This window comes from Dermacentor variabilis, chromosome 3 (genome assembly GCF_050947875.1).
Source record: "Dermacentor variabilis isolate Ectoservices chromosome 3, ASM5094787v1, whole genome shotgun sequence".
NCBI lineage: Eukaryota > Metazoa > Arthropoda > Arachnida > Ixodida > Ixodidae > Dermacentor > Dermacentor variabilis.
The window spans coordinates 84471413-84491210 of NC_134570.1; the positions used below are offsets into that span (position 1 = coordinate 84471413).

Sequence of the window (19798 nt, forward strand, 5' to 3'; positions counted from 1 at the left end):
AAAAAAAATTGCTCTCAGCCGCAAAAGTGACTAATGCGCAACGTGCGCAAGATCGATACAAATATGTGAAACCTAACTTCCTCATTGGCTGTGCGTGCCTATGTTTTGTTTCTTTTTAACGTGCTTTAAATTATACCGGTATAAAGAGCCAAGAATAAACTCATTTAATACAGTGGCAGTAGTGGACATATTAACAAACTGCTCGAAGCATTGGATGAGACTAGACATTGAGCAAGAATTAAGCTTTCTAAGTCAAGCATGTCGCCCTATTAAATCTAACGTGATAAATCCAACGTGATTGCTCTCGAGCGAACTACCGCAGCCAGACGAGCGCTGCTTTGAGAAAGTCCCGGCAATCCATTACTCGTATCTGCACTTCTGCTTTTGGGCAAGTCTTTCCCCGCAGAAAACGTCTTTTCTTCTTCGGTCCCACTCGCATGTCGTCCACTCTACCGGACGTGATGTGACCCCCGCCGGCATGGTGGCCACGAGTTTTCCTTCAGGTTCTCGGATGGAATCAAGAACCTTCTCTGGAATCACGTTCATGACCTCATTGAGAACACTCGGTCCGCTCGCCAAACGGCGCACGCGCTCTGGCAGACGCCAACCCGAAAACTACACGCCCTCCCAAGTAATCTATACACGTGCACAGGTTGCTTCACACACAATGGTGCGCAGTGCGACGGAAGGTAGGGGGCTCTCCGGGATGTTGAAGTACGATAGGTGACACTGGGGCTGCTATTGTGCTTGTCTTGAACCCAATCTTCTTGGTCTTCTCAGGTAGAAGTCCGTGCTCCAGGGGCAGCTGTTGTAGAGGGCGGCTTACCCGATGGTCAGGGATTACGTTGGTGTTCTCTTTGCGGTCAGGGCTTGGCTCACGACTTGTCGAGGGCGGCCAGTACGTGAATTAAAAGCACCTCCACCAGATGCCACGTGGTAGTGACATGTATAAAACACAGTAAAAATACTGTGGAAGACGAAACTAACTCCTACTAGGTGAACCTGTGCCCACTAAACCTGGCTACACTTAAGGATGGCGACAGCGGCGAACACAGTCGCCGGTCGTCAAAATCTGATCAGCGGGTCAAGCGCGTCGGCTTTTATACATCAGTGGTCGAATGTCCCAGAGTAATCGCTGGAACTGCCGTGTTTTCCATAAAGTTCTACACCATTCGCTCGCGCATACATGCAGTCAGATTACACAAGGTTCGGTGACAGACAGCGGATGGAACCATGAATAACATTTCAAAATCTTTCTATGCATGCAGGCGCGTCTTGCGCTGTGCGATAACGTTTGTTAGGCTGTGAAATGTGATGACCTCATAAAGATAAACGAGCGCACGTGTCAATATTCATAACATCTGATCTTTGATGCGCGTCTGAAGCCATGCTATACTTTAGTTAGATTGCATATTCAACGAGTCACAATTACTGATCATGTAACAATGCAAGCAGCTCCTTAGAATTATAGCATTTTTACCGTAATGGGAATGAAAAGCTACCATATATGACACAAAATTTGATTGGCAAGATTTTAATGCCAATGCTCCTTGCAGTTTAATAATCATTTGCTACACACTAGATAATATTGTAAATTTATTTAATTTAATTATTTGTGAGAAAGTGTAGCGGATCAAACCAAACAGCACTAGGAAACTACTTTCGCGAGGAGGCCAACCAAATAGGAAATATAATGCGCTTCTGTACCGCTTTGAGACCGGGCACGATACTGCTGCAGAACAATGACAAGACACACTTAGAAACAATGGGGTGCAGCTCCTACATGAATAACTTTATGCGAAATATACGCAAAGCTAGCTAGACCTGCGACCTCACATGAGAATATAGAACACATTTCTAAATACACTGTACTCTCAGTCAGGAACATCCATACGCTGTACAGGACGTTATCAATTGAGCTGCTGTCTTAGAATATGGCACACAATAAAAGTTTCTTGCGCAATGTATCTACATTACCAGCCCCCTGCTTAGCAGCTCATCCAGTAACCTGTGCACATAGAATTGCACGCGTTTTGTGCCAGAAATGTGTTTGCTGGCCTGTAATGTGGCGCATACTTTTCTTTGGTCGTATTTCACTTTTAAGTATGGAAGCGTTTTTTCTGTTTAACTTTCCATTGTATACTTTATTTTTGAAAAGAAGGAGCCAATTGAAATTAAAGGATATTTCTACCTAGTAATACTGATGAAACTTTAGAGAATATACTTACGTTTTATGACAATATGTGTTCTAATGTTCCTGGGCATCATTGTATTCTGATTTTAGGTGTTTGTCAAAATGTTGCTAAAATTATTATTCAGTTTCTCTTGTGACATATCAATGATAATTTTTACCTTTTAAGATAGAAAATGGTTCACTTGTGTAACTCTGCAACTACTGGTTACATCCCATTGAGCAAACATATATGGAGCAGCTGCCTGTGAAGGAATCAAATATTCCCCACATGTAATAATTGCGAATCCCTTCTAACGTGACCATGGATCTACATTGTGGTTTCACACTATTGGGAAGAGTAGTAGCACTCTCTTCTGATGGAGTACAAGCACTCTGTTTGGGGGAGTAGAAACGCTTGGCTTGGAGGAGTAGAAGTACTCGGTTTGGAGGAGGCGAAGCACTCGGTCTTGGGGAGCAGTAATACCCCTGTAAGGAGAGTATCGGAACATTGCGGAAGACTACTAGCACCATCTTGCGGTGGAGTAACAAAACTCTGTCAGGAAGAATTGTCCTACTTTTTTTTAAAGAGGGTCGATTTATTCACGAAAAGAGGGAAATATGGGATAAGCAGATACTCAGTCAAAGAGAGTGCCTGGAATTCTCTTTGTTTTTAGAGTGCACAAAGAATACTTAGAGGGGCACTAAATTACTTATTATGGATGTCCAGAAATGCATTTGCAGTTAAAACAGACAATTTCTGGATTACTATGCTGCAAAAATCACTACAATGCATTCAGAAGAAGCGGTGGCAATCAAAGACCGCTTATGACTCTGTTCGCTGCGCTCCCGTTTCATCTTCAATTGCTTGCATTGCGGAGGTTACGGGGGACAAGCGTACCCACAACGCTCCGCTTACTGAGCGTCACCGTGGCGCGCAGATGAAATTTTATTTTAGATGTTCACGTAGACGTCACTACATCGGATATTGGCCCATACAACGCGCCAGACGTAGCCAAGCGCGCAGCTGTCCTCAGCAACCCACGGTGCTGTCTGCCAGGGGATTAGTCGCGGCACCCCACGGGGGCCGCAGTATATACGCTGCGTATCGAGCGCAGCTACATGCAACTGGAGTGCGTATGCGCTGCGTCTCCATTATGCACGAAAGGGTTCGGGTGCGCCTTCGCGGTCAAATACTCCAGTCTGGCTGCCCTACCTGGTGCGGAGCGGCTTTGTCCTGCAACAGTGGGGCCAACTAATAGTAGCCACATTTAACTTGTACATTAGGAAGCCCAATCAATGGCCCAATACGAAGCTTAGTTTGCCAAGGCGTGTAACCACTAACCATAGAATGGATATGTGTGCAAGTTGGTAACGCATAACAGAAGACTTAGGACGCAAGGAAGACACTGGACGCGCGTGTGTGCTGTGTTGCTTTTCTACGTCCAATGTCTTTCTTGCGCTCTAAGTTTTATGAGAACAAGAAGCGGCCAGGAGTGAACCTCTTCTGACAAACGTACGTGTTTGTCTGAGCTTAATGTTTGCGTGGTTCGAGGATAATTGCGCGTGGAAAACTAGTCGAAATTGGCGAGACTCGACGGCTACGATTTAGATAAGGTGGTGGACGAAGTTTAATTCATGTTTCGGCTGCTGCGGTCGAGCATGAACAGAGGATAGTCGGCTTCCTCCGGAAGTGCGTAAATAATCGATAATCGAAAGCAGAATTTCGCTTACTTCAGCCAGTCTATTAAACGCCGTCAGTAAATATGCTGAGTAACAGCACGGAGAAGCGCACTGATGCAAACACCGTTCTTGATTAAAGTCAACTATTGTTCAATAGCAGCCGCGTATGGGAATCTGCTATATCATGCAATAAAAAGTCCAGAAAAGTGTGATGAGCCGCCTTCTACTGAAAAAATAGGGTTTGAGAGAAAACTGAACTCAACGCGACGCGCACGACTACAAAATTTGCCTGAGATGTTCACAGCAGCGTATGCTATCCGCGGACTGTGTCTCTTTCACCAAGGCCGAGGGATTGTTCAGGACCCAACTACTTCCAAAAATAGGATCTGCATAGTTGTTTCAGCAGCCACGGACCATAAAGTACAAATAAGTTTGGTCTGTTTCGACGGCCATGTGCAGTCAACGATGTTGTATTCTTTCTACCGACCATAATGGATGGCCACGCGCATCACCTTTCGGTTGCGTGCTTTGTGAACACTATTTTGCGCCTCCACTGTTGTCCAAAGACATTATATCGTATTCAACAAAGAAAGGCTATTCATTCATAGTCCTGCTCCCATTGAAAGTGTTGCCTCTACCACATTCATGAACTTAGATGCTGTGGCGTATAAAAGCTCGAAGAACTTATTCTCAATCCAGTGCCACAGCAACGACTGTGATTCTCAAGATCGTAATTTGACAAACAATGGAAGCGTACAAGGCAACGATTCTCGTTTTTGTTGTGGTTGCCGTTACGTTCATGTAAGTAGCCAGATCCCTTTACATGGCTGGTAACTAAACTAGGAATAACTAAATTGCGTTACCAGCCCAATCGTGTCTTTGAGATGAGCGAATTAATGCTGGTGTGGTCGCGTTTGCGAGACCAGCGAAGTAAAGCATGTGAAACTTCTTGGAGCCAAAATGCTATAATATAAAAAAGTGAGTAATTATTAAAATCAACAATATTATTGCCGCTAATGTAGACGTGGTCCGACCAGGTTTCCACGCTTTGCGTATTACGCTTTTAAAACTCCCCTAGGTCGCGTTCTTGAACGTAAATCCCTTCTTAAGCTACGGAAAGCTTCTTGCTTAAGTTCAGTTGAATTTTCAGGTAATGAACTTAACGCAATCTCTCGTATAATTAGGTTTTGCTCCCTGTAAGAGAACGCCCTCTGGCTCAAGTAAATTTGAATACCCTCATTATAGTGTGCCTCATATTCGTGTCGTGTTTATTACACGTACAGTCAAGAATTTATTTCATTTACTTTCTTTGTTTTTTGTGTGCAGGCGATTGTGAGAGTAACGCTTTGTCGTGCTAAGTCATCAAATGTAATGGCCGTTACTTTGCCATATGAATCTGAAAATCTTAACCCTGTTTGTTGAAAAAAACCAATGTTACGATCACTTATGTGCGTAAGCTACCAAGCAAAAGCATTTAAAATATTAATAGTAGAGTACAGGAAAAAAAAAATCGTGTGCTCGCTAGCTATTTAACGCTGACTTTCCTACAAAATGGACTGACCTGTCTGGCAGGACTAGGTATAAATGGAAGTCCAAAGGCAAATATTGATACTGAAATGTTACTGAAGTATGCAAATGCACGAAGAATGTTTCAGCTTAGGTGCAGCAAGCTGAAAGAAAGGTTTATTGGCGTAATAAAGAGAAAGCCGCGTCTTCTGCTCCGTGAGCTTGAATACCATCGCCTGCTGCGTGCTGCAGTCTCAAGGCTCGATAGCACGAGAAACTGTGCGCGAGGCACGAAAAAAAGCTATGCATTTTTTTATTCCTTTACTAGCACATGTAGATGCCACACCAGCAGGCATTAGCATGATTGTACACCGTTATGACTAAAATGTGAAGGTTAAGTGCACCGTGCAGAAAAATACTAGTCGTTTCACTATGTGTGTGCAATTGGTGGGCTTATCTGATTTATTTTTTAAAATGCGATAGAATCCATCTGGTCATAACTGTCGACGGTAACCCGTTAGCTACTAGTGACTATAGCGGTGCAGCGTGTTGCCACCGCCGAAACAAGTTATGTACGACGCGTGTACGGCAGCGGTACTTTCACGCTTCCCTTAGAACAGTCGACGCCATGTAGCTCCGCCGCCGCGAAGCCTGCACGTGGCCACCGAAATGCGTGGCGTGCCGGTGCGTGCGAACCTTAAGAATCACGTCATGCGGCCACCGTGCACCTCCCTATCGTCCTTCTTTCTGGACATGCTGCGCTATTGGCGCCTCTGCTTATGGGCGCGTCTGAAAAGACCACACGTGGCATGCTAGACGAGAAGCATAGTGTACCAGTGCCTGCAAACGGTGTTTATTTTTTGCCGCACATTCAAACAAGCATACTCAGTAACACAAGTTGGCGAGAGGTTCATTGAAGAGTCGCACATACCGTATGTAATCATGCCGCGGCTCGCTTAAGCGTTGATGTGAAGGCGCTCATTGAAAAGCGGCGCTTACCCAGTACTGGAAACTCAACCTGGCAACGTTTAACACGCGAACCCTGTCGAGTGAGGTTAACAGCAGGTTTCTTTGAGACATTAGTGAGCAAAAATTTCCTGGGATATTATTGGCATTAGTGAGGTTGGATAAAGTTGGGAAGCTTGTGGAAGTGCTTGCTAACGGCTATGTTTTCTGCTACAGAGGTCTGCCAGATTAGAGAACACGGCGTAGGCTTTTTATTTCATAAATACATATCCGACATCATTGCTGAATTCAACAACATTAATGAGTGGGTAGCAGTCATCTTAATAAAGCTACATAGGAGATATACATTAAAGGTATTCAAGCCTACGCTCCAACCACCTGTCATGATAATGAATGCATAAAACAGGTATATGAACTGTGCAATTAGTGTTTAGAAAGGCACCAAGGAAGTACACTGTAGCCATGGGCTTTTTCAGTATGGGGAAAGAGCAGTTGGCAACTACGACATTGATTGTAGGGTCACTTTAGTGGAGAAATGTTGGTAGAATTAGCAGAAAGGAATAGAATATTGAGAAAAACGTGTAAGGTCTAGAATGCGCTGTAACAGGTTGGTGCACCTGGAAATTTTGTAATTGTGAATCCATTAATTAAATGTATTTCATAGTCTGTCCCGATCCTTGCATAGTGGAAGGTGCAGAATTGTTCGGTAGGGTAAAGGGCAGTCATCACAGCTTACCACGGGCTGCGATTTCTCTAAATGTTAAGAAAGGAAGAACAAAATTCGTAAAGAAAAAACAGGACATTGTAGACGCTGTAAGGGTAAATGCAAACGAATTCAGGCTTGTGGCGGTAAGAGAATATGAAGCGCCAGAGGAGGAAGATGTCGATAACATAGAAGCAATGAATAAAACTGTAACTGAGCTTACTTTACAAAAGCATTTGAAGTGGGAAGTAAGCTCTCCGAACTTACAAGGGGCCTAATAAATAAACGACAAAGCATGAACGCGTCTACCTCAAGAGATCAGATCAAAATAGCTGAAATAACGAAGCTGTCAAACAAGAAAGTAACTGATATTCGAAATTTTGACATCGGACAGGCTGACGAAGCAGTAACTATTGGTCGCCGCAAAAAATCAATGAGACGACAACTTGGCCAGTGACAGTGCAATAAGTGTGCAGTGGAAGATAAGCAGAATAATGTCATCAATAATTTTCACAATATAATAAAAACAGTAGAAGAATTCTATACTGAACAGCTTGCCGCACTCTACGTGGCAAGCTGTTTCGTCTCTTTTAATTTCCTCTATTTTAAAACCTTTACACTTCCGAGTACACAAGAGTCTTTGTACACTGGGGTACACGAACACCTTTTGCAATGGTCAGCCATGTGACCTCCCGCTACGAAAACCTACACATTTGCTCGGGGCTCCCTCAAACGGTCATCCACGCATCGACCAGCCTGGCCGACGCAACATTTGCTACAGGAGAGAGGAATGCCGTAAACCACCTCCTTCTGCCGCCGTTCATGGGGCAGGAAAATTTCTTTACTCTTTTTTGTCAAGCGCGTGAACAGTCCACTACTCGTCATGTGCGTCCCAATTTCTCAGGAGCCGAGAAGACCATGGGAACGCTGTACTTTCAGGCTAATTTCTTCAACTGGTGGGAGAAGTTGTGCAACTAGGGCGCAGTTCCCATTTGCACAATGCCTTCCTAAAAGTATGCGAGATATTTCTTGATATCGTAATAAATTAATAAATATTATAAATAAATAAGTAAATAAACTTGCATCAACCTAGAAGATAACTTGGGAAGCGATTACATTATCACTAATGTATCCCCATCACCTCCCAAACTCCGCAGAGTGGTGGGTGACAGGATCCTAGCGGATTCTGTCACCTTCCACTCCCGCCCCGTACTTCATCACATTCCGAGCAATGTCGACAATTGGATTCAACCCATAAACGAGGTCCCTAATCAAAATTCAAGAAAGCTCAAGCGCACTGAAACCACCAGCAGTCAAACACTACTTACGCCATTTGTGAAAAAGTCGTAAAAGCTTCCTCAGATGGCGCAAAAACAACGCCTCAAGTGCACCCTATAATTACGATATCTGCCCTCTCAGAAGGTTCGAATGTTATGCAGCTCAGCTAGCACCGGAAGGATGGGCAAAATTATGTAGCTTTTTACAAGACCGCTTAGGCACAGCACAACCGCGAAAAAGCTTGCGTAACAAGCTGAAACCCGACAAATCCAAAACGGCTATGACTCGACCATCGCAACTAATACCGCACAAGTTCCCGGATACAGACCACAAGTGGACCAAAGCCTTAACCACACGATATAGGAGAAGCACCATACCCGGATAGTAACATACTGTACTATTGCGCTTTCATGCCAGAATTGTACGCCCCCCCCCCCCTCACCAAAGCAGAAGTCTCTGACAACGCACAAGGAACGAAAATAAACACAACACTGTGGCTACATAAAATTAGAAATGCAATCATTTGGAACCTCAGTGACGATCTCTTAGACTATAACACGGAATACCTTAACAAACGCTGCTAGGAACAAGGTCACGCACATTCCGAATGGAACAAAGCTAAGATTATAATTATTCCTAACGCAGGCAAAACCCCAGCATTCAAGCCCTCGCACCCGATATCGCTCCGCTTGTGCATGGGAGTACTGTTAGGTCTTTGGTAATAAGCTTCAAAATGATATTAAACCCAATAGCCTTTTTCCAAACAGCATGCTATGATTGAGGGAAGGACGTTCCTCACAGGACGCCTTCTTTCTTCTAAGCTAAATCTTGTCCATATACGCTATGGTAGAGAACACCTGAGTCCGGCCCTTGACCTCAGGAGCGCTTTTGATAGCATTTCACATGAAGGAGTACTCACCGAACTCAACGACAAAAGATGCTGTCAGCGAATATTTGCCTATGTTGGGTCCTCCCTTACCAACCGAACAGCCACAGCAGTATCCCTCCAGGATACTCTCCAGGAGCGATACTATCGCCACTCCTATCTAACATAGCTCTTGTATATGCGTACCACACAGCTGTTTGGTGTAAATGCAGCTTTCTAGCGCGGAAAGAGCAAACAATTCAAGAGGCTCCATACATAGTCTCCAGCTTCACTAGCGAACAGCGAAGACGCAATAGCATATCCGTTGACACGTTATGGCTGCTCTTCAAAGATTTAGTCATGCACTGCACAAAATGCTTCGTTCCACACAAAAAGGTCGTATACGTACTTGCAAGCCTTGGATGACTAAATAAATAGCCAGTCCAGGACATAAGTTGAAAAAAGCAAGGAAACAGTGCACTCTAAAATACGTTTACACCCTTTGGGGTGTATATCTACCACACAACAATAATTTTCATGTGCCTTGCTTGCGTTTCCTTTCATGAAATCGCCGCGCCCGCTACTTTCCTGTCGGTAATGCTACGTCATGCTGATAACACGCATGCGGTTCGTCACTGAGAAGTACCGAGCTTGTTAGAGTTAAAGAAAGGAAATGCGGACAAGACAGATGACGTTTATTGTTGTGTGGCGAGATACGACTCAAAGGATGTAAACTTTTCTCAGAGTGTATCTACAACGCCCTTCCCCGGCGGGCGCACGCCAGTTATCTGTACTGAGACTGATTCTCAAGAGTGCTATCAAAAAAGTAAAGACCATTATAAAAGCGCTGTTTAACAGATTTTCTTCTTGCGTCGCCGCAAAATTTTGGCGTTACTTGTCTCAAAGAAGCAATCAGTTTCGGACGTTCTGATAAACGGGACTGCGGCGACGGATCAAAAGGAGGTAGCGGGTGCCTTAAACCTTTACTTCTGTACCTTGAACACCAGGGGTGAAGATGTAATTCGAAAATTCAACGTTTTCGACGAAATTCCTGCAATAAATAATCTGTCTATAAGTAGACAGAGTGTACTGACCCTTCTGCTCAATGTAGTTATCAGAGAGTCCCCGGGAATTGACTCCATTTCTGCTTCGTTTTTCTTCGCTTACGCTGAATGGTGCGCAATGTACTTATGTTTGATATTTGACAAATCATTGCCACGTGCTGAACTTCCCAACGATTGGAAATATGCTAGAATCACATCAATACCGAAAACAAACGACCGGTCTCTTGTCTCTTCTTCCAGGCCTATTTCCTTACTATGTACATGTGCGAAGATACTCGAACATATTTTATTCGCACACAATTACACTTTTGCTTACAAAACTGCATTATTCATAGCCGACAGCATGGTTTCCATCGACAACATTCCACGGTAAAGCAACTATTAGAAATTCTCCATAGCCTTGCAGCAGCATTAGATAAGAGTAATCAAACAGACATTTATTTCTGCATTTCCAGAAAGTTTTTGATAGACCGTTCCAACAAAAACTGCTTTTAAAACTTAAACCTTTTCTTAAAAACGACACATTGCTTACATGGCTAGCGGCATACTTATCACCCAGGCATCAAACAGCACGCATTGATGGAATCAGTTCGGACTCTGCCCCTGTAGAATCTGGTGTTCCACGGAGTTCCGTCCTGTGACCATTACTTTTCTTGTTTTTTATAAATAGTATTGCTGCCAATATATTAAAGAAAATACGACTGTTTGCCAATGAGTTTACACATTACCATGAGATTTTGTGCCACAACGATCAGGAATTATTAAATATTCCTCTACGTAAAATTCAAGCCTGGTACTCAACTAGGCAAATGTGCATTAATTATAAAGAAAAAGCACCTATGACTGTGACAGGCAAAGTTAATCCGTAGAAGTTCCACTACAACATAGATAACAACTCTTATCTGAAGTTACGAAATACAAATACTTTCGAGTCATAATTACATCAGATCTGAAATAGAATGACCACTGAACGTATACTGTAAATAAGGCAGGGAAGCAGCTCAGATATTCAAGAAGAACCCTGGGTAAATCCGCAACAGAAATTACGCTATTCGCGCACAAAACTTTCATCACATCAGTTTTAGAATATGCAGCGGTTCTTTGGGATCCACACACAAAGAGCATAATTAGCAAACTTCAGAATGTCCAATGGAAATGTCTCTGGTTCATTCACAATTGTTATAGTTGGAAAAAATCCACATGAGCCCTTTTGCAAACAGCCAATTTCGAGACCCTACGAGCAAGACGACGCACGGAATGAAACAAACAGTTCTACCTAATTTACAATAACCAACTTGGAATAAACAAAAATACATATCTTCATTCAATTACCCAGCGAAAAACCTGTGCTTTCCCTTCAAAAAAGGTGAGTGAGTTCGTGTGCAGAACAAATGTGTTCAAAGCCTCATTTTCATGAGCATAGTTCGCACATGGGATAACCTACCTGCCACTGTGGTTGAGTGTTCTTCGGTGTCTTCTTTCTTGAGTGCATTCCGCAATAGCTAAGGTCGCTTGACATTGTCGTGGCATTTTGCCTGTACTTTGCTTTGTACGTCTTATGTGGGTTCTTCTAATGCCGTACTTAACCAAATGTGCATCATATTCTTATACACTGTACTCCTATGTAGCCCCCCTCCTGGCTAAAGCCTGACATCCAGGCTGGAATTATGTAATAAATAACATAAATGAATAAAACCATGCAAATATGTCTGGCGCACTACTTGCCCAGGGGGTGCAGAAGCAGAGCCGCAGTGATTAAAGCGCACCGCAGCGTTTACGCGGCACACCGGAAGCGGTGGCACGTCAAATCAACACTTCTGTACTCACCGCGATAGCTTGGCGGCAATGCCATTGCTCGAAGTCGCGGATTTTACCGAGGCAGCCGGATTTAGACAGGGGCGAAATAAAAAGCGCTCTCGCAATTTCATTTAGGGACACGTTAAAGAACCCCACCGTACCAAAATTAGCCCGGAGTGCACCACTACAGCCTGCCTCATAATCCGATTGGGCCTCTTGGCACGTACAGCCCCATAATCCAATTCAAGCTTATAGCTTCTGCCACGATGTGATGTGTCATGTGAGGCAATGACAATGCTCAACCCTTTCAGAAGTTATCAAATATGGCGCACAACAGCGCCTCAAGCAAATACCTCTCCCTTTGTGTTTTGTGTACTGCAGAGACATACAGCAGTGGTGCGCCCAAGGTAACCGTTAACCTCAGCTCACCACTCTCATGCTCACAAAACGTTGATGAAATTAAACAATCGCTGCGAACATAACCGCTAATTATCGTCAATTAAAGCAAACAGCACAGAAAGCTTCGCTTACATCGACTCGCGCCTAGCGTAGGAGCTCCATAATTTTTTATCCAGCGGCCTTGCTACATGTCTTCATTGAGTTCGTAGGCGAACCCTACCTCATACTGTGGTGGATGTCGTAATCATCGTCCGACAGGCACCCGGAGCTCGCTGTATCTTATTCGTCGTCGTCTTTCACGGGCACCAGGGATGGCATACGCGGGTCCAATCTGAAGAACAGTAGCTTGGCCTGGCGGTCGGAGTATTATGTCGATGCATAATTAACTCACTTGGCATGTTCTTGAACGCCAAATCGATTCTGGGGACTCGCGAAGTTATGATTGCATTTATTGGAGAGACAATGGCGTCATCTAGTGAATTGGCCGCTAGGAAAAGCCGAACCACGCGGTCGGCCTCGATGTCACTGTCACCTGTTTAAACAGTGACGCGGTGCAACGTTGCTGCATGACATCTCCATTGCAGCGACGTCGCAGTGTTGGTGCAGGTGGAAGAAGACAGTGTTCCGAACGGTCACGCTTTGATGTCCTCCGCTTAAAAGCATTATTCGGCTTCTGGCAAATGTGCTGCCCAGGGTCAAGCGAGTAGCAATGACTATCGCATAGTCCTGCCTCATCTCTCAACTGGCAAGCTGGTCACCGACTGCGTTGTCCTACATTCTGACCTAGCCAGGAACCCTTACCCTGCTAAAGACATTAGATATGATTTCCGGAAGATAATAGACTTGATAGTAATAAGCATAATTGGGCAGTTTCAGATCTTTCGTGTCCAGATGCTGACATGCAAAACGACCTCTGAGAAGGTCAGAATAATTGCCTGCGGTGAATGTCTGGTAAAGTTTAGCAATTTGTTCTGTTTGATCCAGGGCCAGTGGAAATAAAGATGAAGCTGCTGTGGCTTGTATGCTTATATACGCAAGGCACTTCAGAATTTCAGAAAGGTGTTATCAATATAAAAGAAAGCTGGAAAGTATCAGATATGGAAGAAATGCAAACCCTTAATCGAGATTTGCTGTCACTCACCGGTGGAGTTGATGTCGCTGATATACTACATCTATAGACAGTCCGCGGTATTCATCGAAGGCCAGCAATCTAGCTTGATACCACATGGTTTGTTACATTCGCCAACACTGTAGGACGCGTAGGTTGGACGATTGTATAGCAATGTACATTGAAAAGCTCCGGCATCGTACACGACTTCACCTTATGCACTGCATGAGCACATCATATATTTCACAGAGGTCCTAGATGCGACGAGAGATCTGCCAGCTGACATCAGCGAAGAATCGTCACCACTCGGCGCAGGAATTATTATGACAGCATCCACTGAGCTCATTACAATGGCCATATCGGTACCTGTGGAAGAGGCAGCAAAGGAGAGTAAAAAGCCAGAAGCCATTGAGACAGTTAGCAGCGAGCATGACAAACAAGATATACCAGCTGTAGAAAACACCACTGCTCAGGTATAGAGCCAGTGCCCTGACCCTATGACCAACACACTCTCCAGGAAATATTTGTTGAAGCGTTGTGTCTCAGCAACCTCCGTGTCCAATGATGAAAACAGCACGCCCAGTGCTACAAGTTAACCGCTTTGCCAACGTCCATTTAAACAAATGGAGAGATTCCGACGGTCAAGATCGAGGAGGCCTGGTGTTGATGTAGAAAAGGAATCTCCTTCACCCTCCACACCGATCTAAGGGTGCAGTTACAGCAAATGGTGTGTAATCAACAAGGCGCTCTCACTGCAATTACCTTTCGCAAAACTTTATGTACGAGGTCTCTGGTCCCTTCAGAAGAAATAGCAGCTACGCTAACTCAAATCCAGCAAATGACTTTGTCGCCCTTCAGGAGACAAAGATCGAAAGTGATGACCACACTGCAAGAACCATTTGAACCATTTGAACCATTTGAACCATTAGAACCATTTTTGTCCGAGTACAATGTTTGTTTGTCGCATGATATTCGGTTTTCGGCAGGTTACTTTTCTTTCTGCAGAAGACCCTTCAGTATACGGCCTTAAATTACAATGTAGGCATTGCAAGGCGGCCGATGCGGTTTTATGCCACGCAGTGTACCATAACGCATTTTTACCGTTTATGCATTCAATGATTTCGCAAGAAGGATGCCCTTATTTGATATTCTAGCTCCTTTACTAGATTCGGAGCGTAGTGTTGTTCTCTTAGGAGATATCAACTGTGTACGCAAGGTGAATGATCATTCATTGTATAATACTCATAGGGACAAAAGTAGTGAAACGCTATTTAACACCACTGGAAATGCGTGGCTAATAGATATAGGAGCATCGAGGCAAATATCTGATATACGGACATTCAAGACCGTTCACCTTCTCGACTCGATTGTATATATATTTCGTCATCGTTGATTTCTAGAGGTGTCCTTTGCAAAACTCATCCTATTTCGTTCACAGAATAGGTCTGCTTAGCTCTGAAAAATTGCTTCGCTCTGGATTTGCCTTTATTCTCTGCACGGATTCATTGAAGCAGTAAATGAGAATTATTGTCACAGAACTTGGTTCTATTAGGTCAAACTATAAAAAATATGCGGAGAAATATGCGAAACTATGAAAAAATGTCGCTATAGCCTTTATGAGCTTGAACATGAATCTGCTTGAACGTGCACTTATGCCACTGCGACGCCAAACACTACTTGCAATATTTTCGCGCAGTGCGCTACAGAGGCGCCCGCTTTCTGAGAGCTTTCTGAGAAGACCCGTCAAGCCTTGATTTATTATTGCGGCCACGCTACTGCGAAAGTTATTACTTACATGTGTTCGAATGGCACCTTAGTAATGGACACGAGTGATATTCTGTCACAATTCGAACACTTCTATTCGGCGCCCTTCAGTTATGTTTCTGTGGACCAGGATGCCAACCTTATACTCTAATTTGCATCTATAATAACTCCTCTAAATGGCGAACACTGTTCAATCATAAGTGGTCCCAATTAATAACGGAAGGTAGAGGTTGCTATTGATAAGTTACCCATGTCAAAAACTCCAGGTGTTTATGGTATTTCAGGTGAATTTTATGAGACCTTTAATTCAATTCTAGGGCCCGTTCTACAGATGATATTTTTAATGAGTTTTGAATTACATGGTTTACAGCAATGTTTCACAAAAAGCCGCGCTCTGGTAATAATTTAAAATACTGACATAAATATTACATTTTATTGATTGTCCTGTACCTAGTACATTATCAAACGTTGCCTAAAAATTAATTCCTATAATAATAATTAAAATTATATAATAATTATAATTATATAATATAATAATTATATAATTATAATTATATATAATATTATAAGAATTATAATTGCTATAAGCCTAATTGCTATAAGTTTGTCAAATCGTTTGCAGGTAGTCATTACAATGCTTATTGCTCATGATTAAGCATATGGTATCAAAGGCCTTTCGATATAAACGTACTCACTCGTACAAATCTTGAGTACTGTTCTACTTCTTGTACGCAACTTCCTATCATTCAGATTGACCTCTCAAAAACATTTGACCCGGTCCGGCATTCCTTTTTCTTTTCTATCTTAGTGTGCACCAATGTTGCATACACAGTGTTGAATGGCGTTCTAGTTTGTTATACTCCTTGTAAAACTCAATTGTAGACAATAGTCCACATCCATTCTTCCGTGAAAAGAGGATGTCCTATGTCACAGCTCGCCCCCCCCCTCTTTTTTTTTGCCTTTACTTAGAACCACTCTGATTGAGCGTTTTGTACTGCAGCAGCGTTCGTGGTTTTATTTATTCTTGGTTGTGAGTCACAGCTGTTATCGCTGGCAATATTAAGCTAATAAAGCTCATCGTCAGATAACAAAGCTGATAATATCCCATTCTTCTGTAAAGACAAGCACAACATTGATAAAATTATTTCTATCATAGAAGAATTTGGTACTGTCTCCGGTGTCCAAATGGATGGCTCTAAGATTTCAGGGCTATGGTTTTGATTTCGGGCCATTACGCTATCACATTATGATGTCATTGAATGGTCTTGTGTGCTACCTAAATATCCAGGAGTTCCACTACATACCCACAAATGCACACTAATTGAAAGAGCGCGCCCCTGCCCTCCAGCACTACCGTGTTTATATATTTGCAAGAGGAAAATCCTGCAACATGCTTTTGGAAACCAAAGTTTTCTATGTATTTCAGGTTCTTCACTGCGCAGGGCGTTACATTAAACGTGTTGACAGAATTTTTGAACATATATATGGTCTAATAATTGTTTCCCAATTTTTCGTTACGGCCCCCACACCCACGTCTGCTTTCGTTTTAGAGCCATCAATTCCATGTGATTTTGATATTTGTCCAGAAGGGCACGGAATTCTTGTATAATATGTTCGCGTGGGGTGTCTTTCTGCTTTAAATGTGTCAATGTCGAGTCAAATAACGGTTCAAGATCGTACCACGGGGGCAAACGCTGTGGCTTTCTGACAAACTGGAGGACTTCGTGAAGAATGTCATAATCCGGAAAATATTCCTCATAGCGCAGGACAAGTGGTCTCATCATGTGCGGTTTATTTGTATAGTGTAAGCGTGAGTTGCATTGTATGAGGATGTTGTAGCATATGTGTTGTGGGGATGACTGAATTCTGAGTACGTAAAAAAAGTGAGTAATGCTCTGCGCTGCTCTAAGCAGGGTTCATTACACTCGACGTATAAACTTTGAATAGGTGAAGTTCTGTAGGCACCACTTGCCAGTCGCAGTCCAAGGTTATGTAGTGGATCAAGTCGTTGGATGTAGGACTATCTGGCTGAGCCGTAAACCACGGAACCGATGCCTAAAAGGCTACGCACACGAGACAGATAAACACGTAAAAGACACGTTCGGTCGGCACTCCAGTGCTTATGAGACAAAACTTTAAGGATATTTATAGCTTTATTTGTTCTAATCTTCAGTGCTTTTATGTGTGCTAGGAAGTTAAGTTTGGTGTCAAAGGTTACTCCTAAGAACTTATGGTCTTGTTTCACCGGCAGTATGGTGTCATTAAATTTTAGAAATGGATCGCTGTGTAGCCCTCGTTTCCGAGAGAACAAAACAGTATTTTCTGTGTGGAGAAACGGAAACCATTTTTGTTAGCCCATTGTGTAAGTTTATTTATTGTGATTTGAAGCTGCCTTTCACAGGTTGGCAAATTTTAGGCGCGGCAAGCCACTTGGAGATCATCAACGTAAACAGAGTGCATAATAGACGACGGTATAGTCTTAATAACTGAGTTCATTTTTACTATAAACAGTGTCGTGCTGAGAACAAAGCCTTGTGGAACGCCATTTTCCTGCGTAAATGTATGAGAATGTACTGAACCCAGACGTACCTGCAATGTTCTATTAGACATGAAATCAGCTAGGCAATTCAGCATTTTACCACGGATGCTGAGGTCTTGCAGGTCTCGTAAAATTCCATATCTCCATGCGGTAGGATAGGCTTTTTCTAAATCGAAGAAAACTGCTAGACAGTGTTGTTTGTGTAAAAATGCACATCGAATTTCATGTTCTAGACGGACAAGGTTGTCAGTAGTTGAGCAACCTTTTTTATATCCACACTGGTGGGGTTCTATGAGGTTTCTTGATTCTAAAATAAATGGGAGTCTTATATTGATAATGCTTTCATATGATTTTGCCAGGCACCTTGTGAGAGCAATTGGTCTGTAGCTACTTGCGGATGTTGGGGATTTACCGGCTTTTAGAAATGGAACTACTGTTGCCTTTCTCCAGTCTTCTGGCATTATACCAGATTCCCAGATTATGTTGAAAAATTTAAGGAGAGCATCTACAGATGCCTGAGATAGATGAGCTAGCATGGCGTAGTGAATACGGTCATGACCTGGCGCTGTGTTTTTCCTGCAGAAAGAACTCTGTTTATTTTTTGTTGCGTGAGGGGGAAATTGTATGGTTCATTTGACGCACCAGTAGTGGGCAGCTTCTGTTATTCAGCAGGCTGTTTGTACCGTAAAAATTCCTTGTGTATCTACCACAGAAGGAACCAGTTTCTTATAGTTATATTCATGACATAAAAATGTTTCGTAAAATTTAGTGTTTAAGAATTTTTTCTATATGCATATATATGTAAGGGACAAAATACCTTTTTAATACAGGCAATAATTATGATTGCAATGCCGTCTATATTTGTCGCATGATCCGATAGCTAACCAAAATGTTTCAAAATGTAGTTCTATATCTATTACATCGAACACATGTGTTACAGCTCCTAAACTACGATTGGCATTAATGCAGGGTGCAGCAATCAGTGAGGGAAATATTTTGTCTCTGTATAACCTGAACGCTAATGCAAAATATTTCGACCTCTTCCCTCCTAAATTTTATTCTTAGACAAAAATGAAAGTTTAAAAGCTGTTCAAATTGAAGGCCAGACAAGAACTTCGTTTGAACTTTTTCTCAACGGATACAAGGTTGGCCATGAATTCACTCGAAAACTTGTCAAAGGATGTAGTGGTACCAAGAACCCTTCCTTACCTGAGTGTTGTATCTACCGAATACAATCGTTTGCCACAGCTTTCGCTCTGGAAACATTTTACAGCTGTATTACATTTGGCTTCATGGTCGAGTAAGAAAGCCGTAATTGTGTTACACAGGCTCAGTATCTTGCTACAAGCGGCACCAAAGAATAATAATTTAATATCAAGGAAAAGCGTTTGTTTACTTAAAGGAGGGCATCAGTTTGTAAGCAAGAAACAATTTACTCGTATTTGTGAAATTCCCAGAAAGACACGAACGCATTCAGTTATGCGTCTTTACATTCATATCTCTCAGCGGAATGAAAAAAATTGGAGGAAACTGGCGACTTTTCTGACATGAGGATATACTGTGTATGGACAAAGCGCACACAAAATAGGAAACACATGGAATGACATTCCAGCAACTACCCTTGCTTTCAAATTTTTACATCAAGTATTGGTGTGGCGAATTAGTATTTCCCCAAAAGTATTCCAGGACATGACTGAATCGAGTTGAATACACTCATTAGAGATAGCAGAAGTCATGGAGGTATAGCGTAAAGCAAGGAGTACAAAGAGCGTACGCGTATGCGTTATTTATATTTCAAAGCTGTTTATCAGCCACCAACGGTTGAGCCGACCGTCAGTTGAGCCGACAAGTACCCCCGGGAACAAAAAGGGAGCCGTCCGGCAACCTAACAGCTCCTCACTATGAGTGCATCATAGTACGGCTTGACGCACTCGACGTTGACAATGTTTCATCCAG

General features: G+C 42.9%; 1 long non-coding RNA gene across 1 annotated transcript in view; it reads left to right on the forward strand.

Annotated features, from left to right (window-relative positions):
* Positions 1 to 4503: 4503 nt before the first annotated feature.
* LOC142574025 (uncharacterized) overlaps positions 4504 to 19798 on the forward strand; it is a 29563-nt gene continuing 14268 nt past the window's right edge. Inside the window, exon 1 of the long non-coding RNA XR_012826393.1 lies at positions 4504 to 4654. This is a non-coding gene — a long non-coding RNA (uncharacterized LOC142574025). The remainder of the gene's footprint in view (positions 4655 to 19798) is intronic.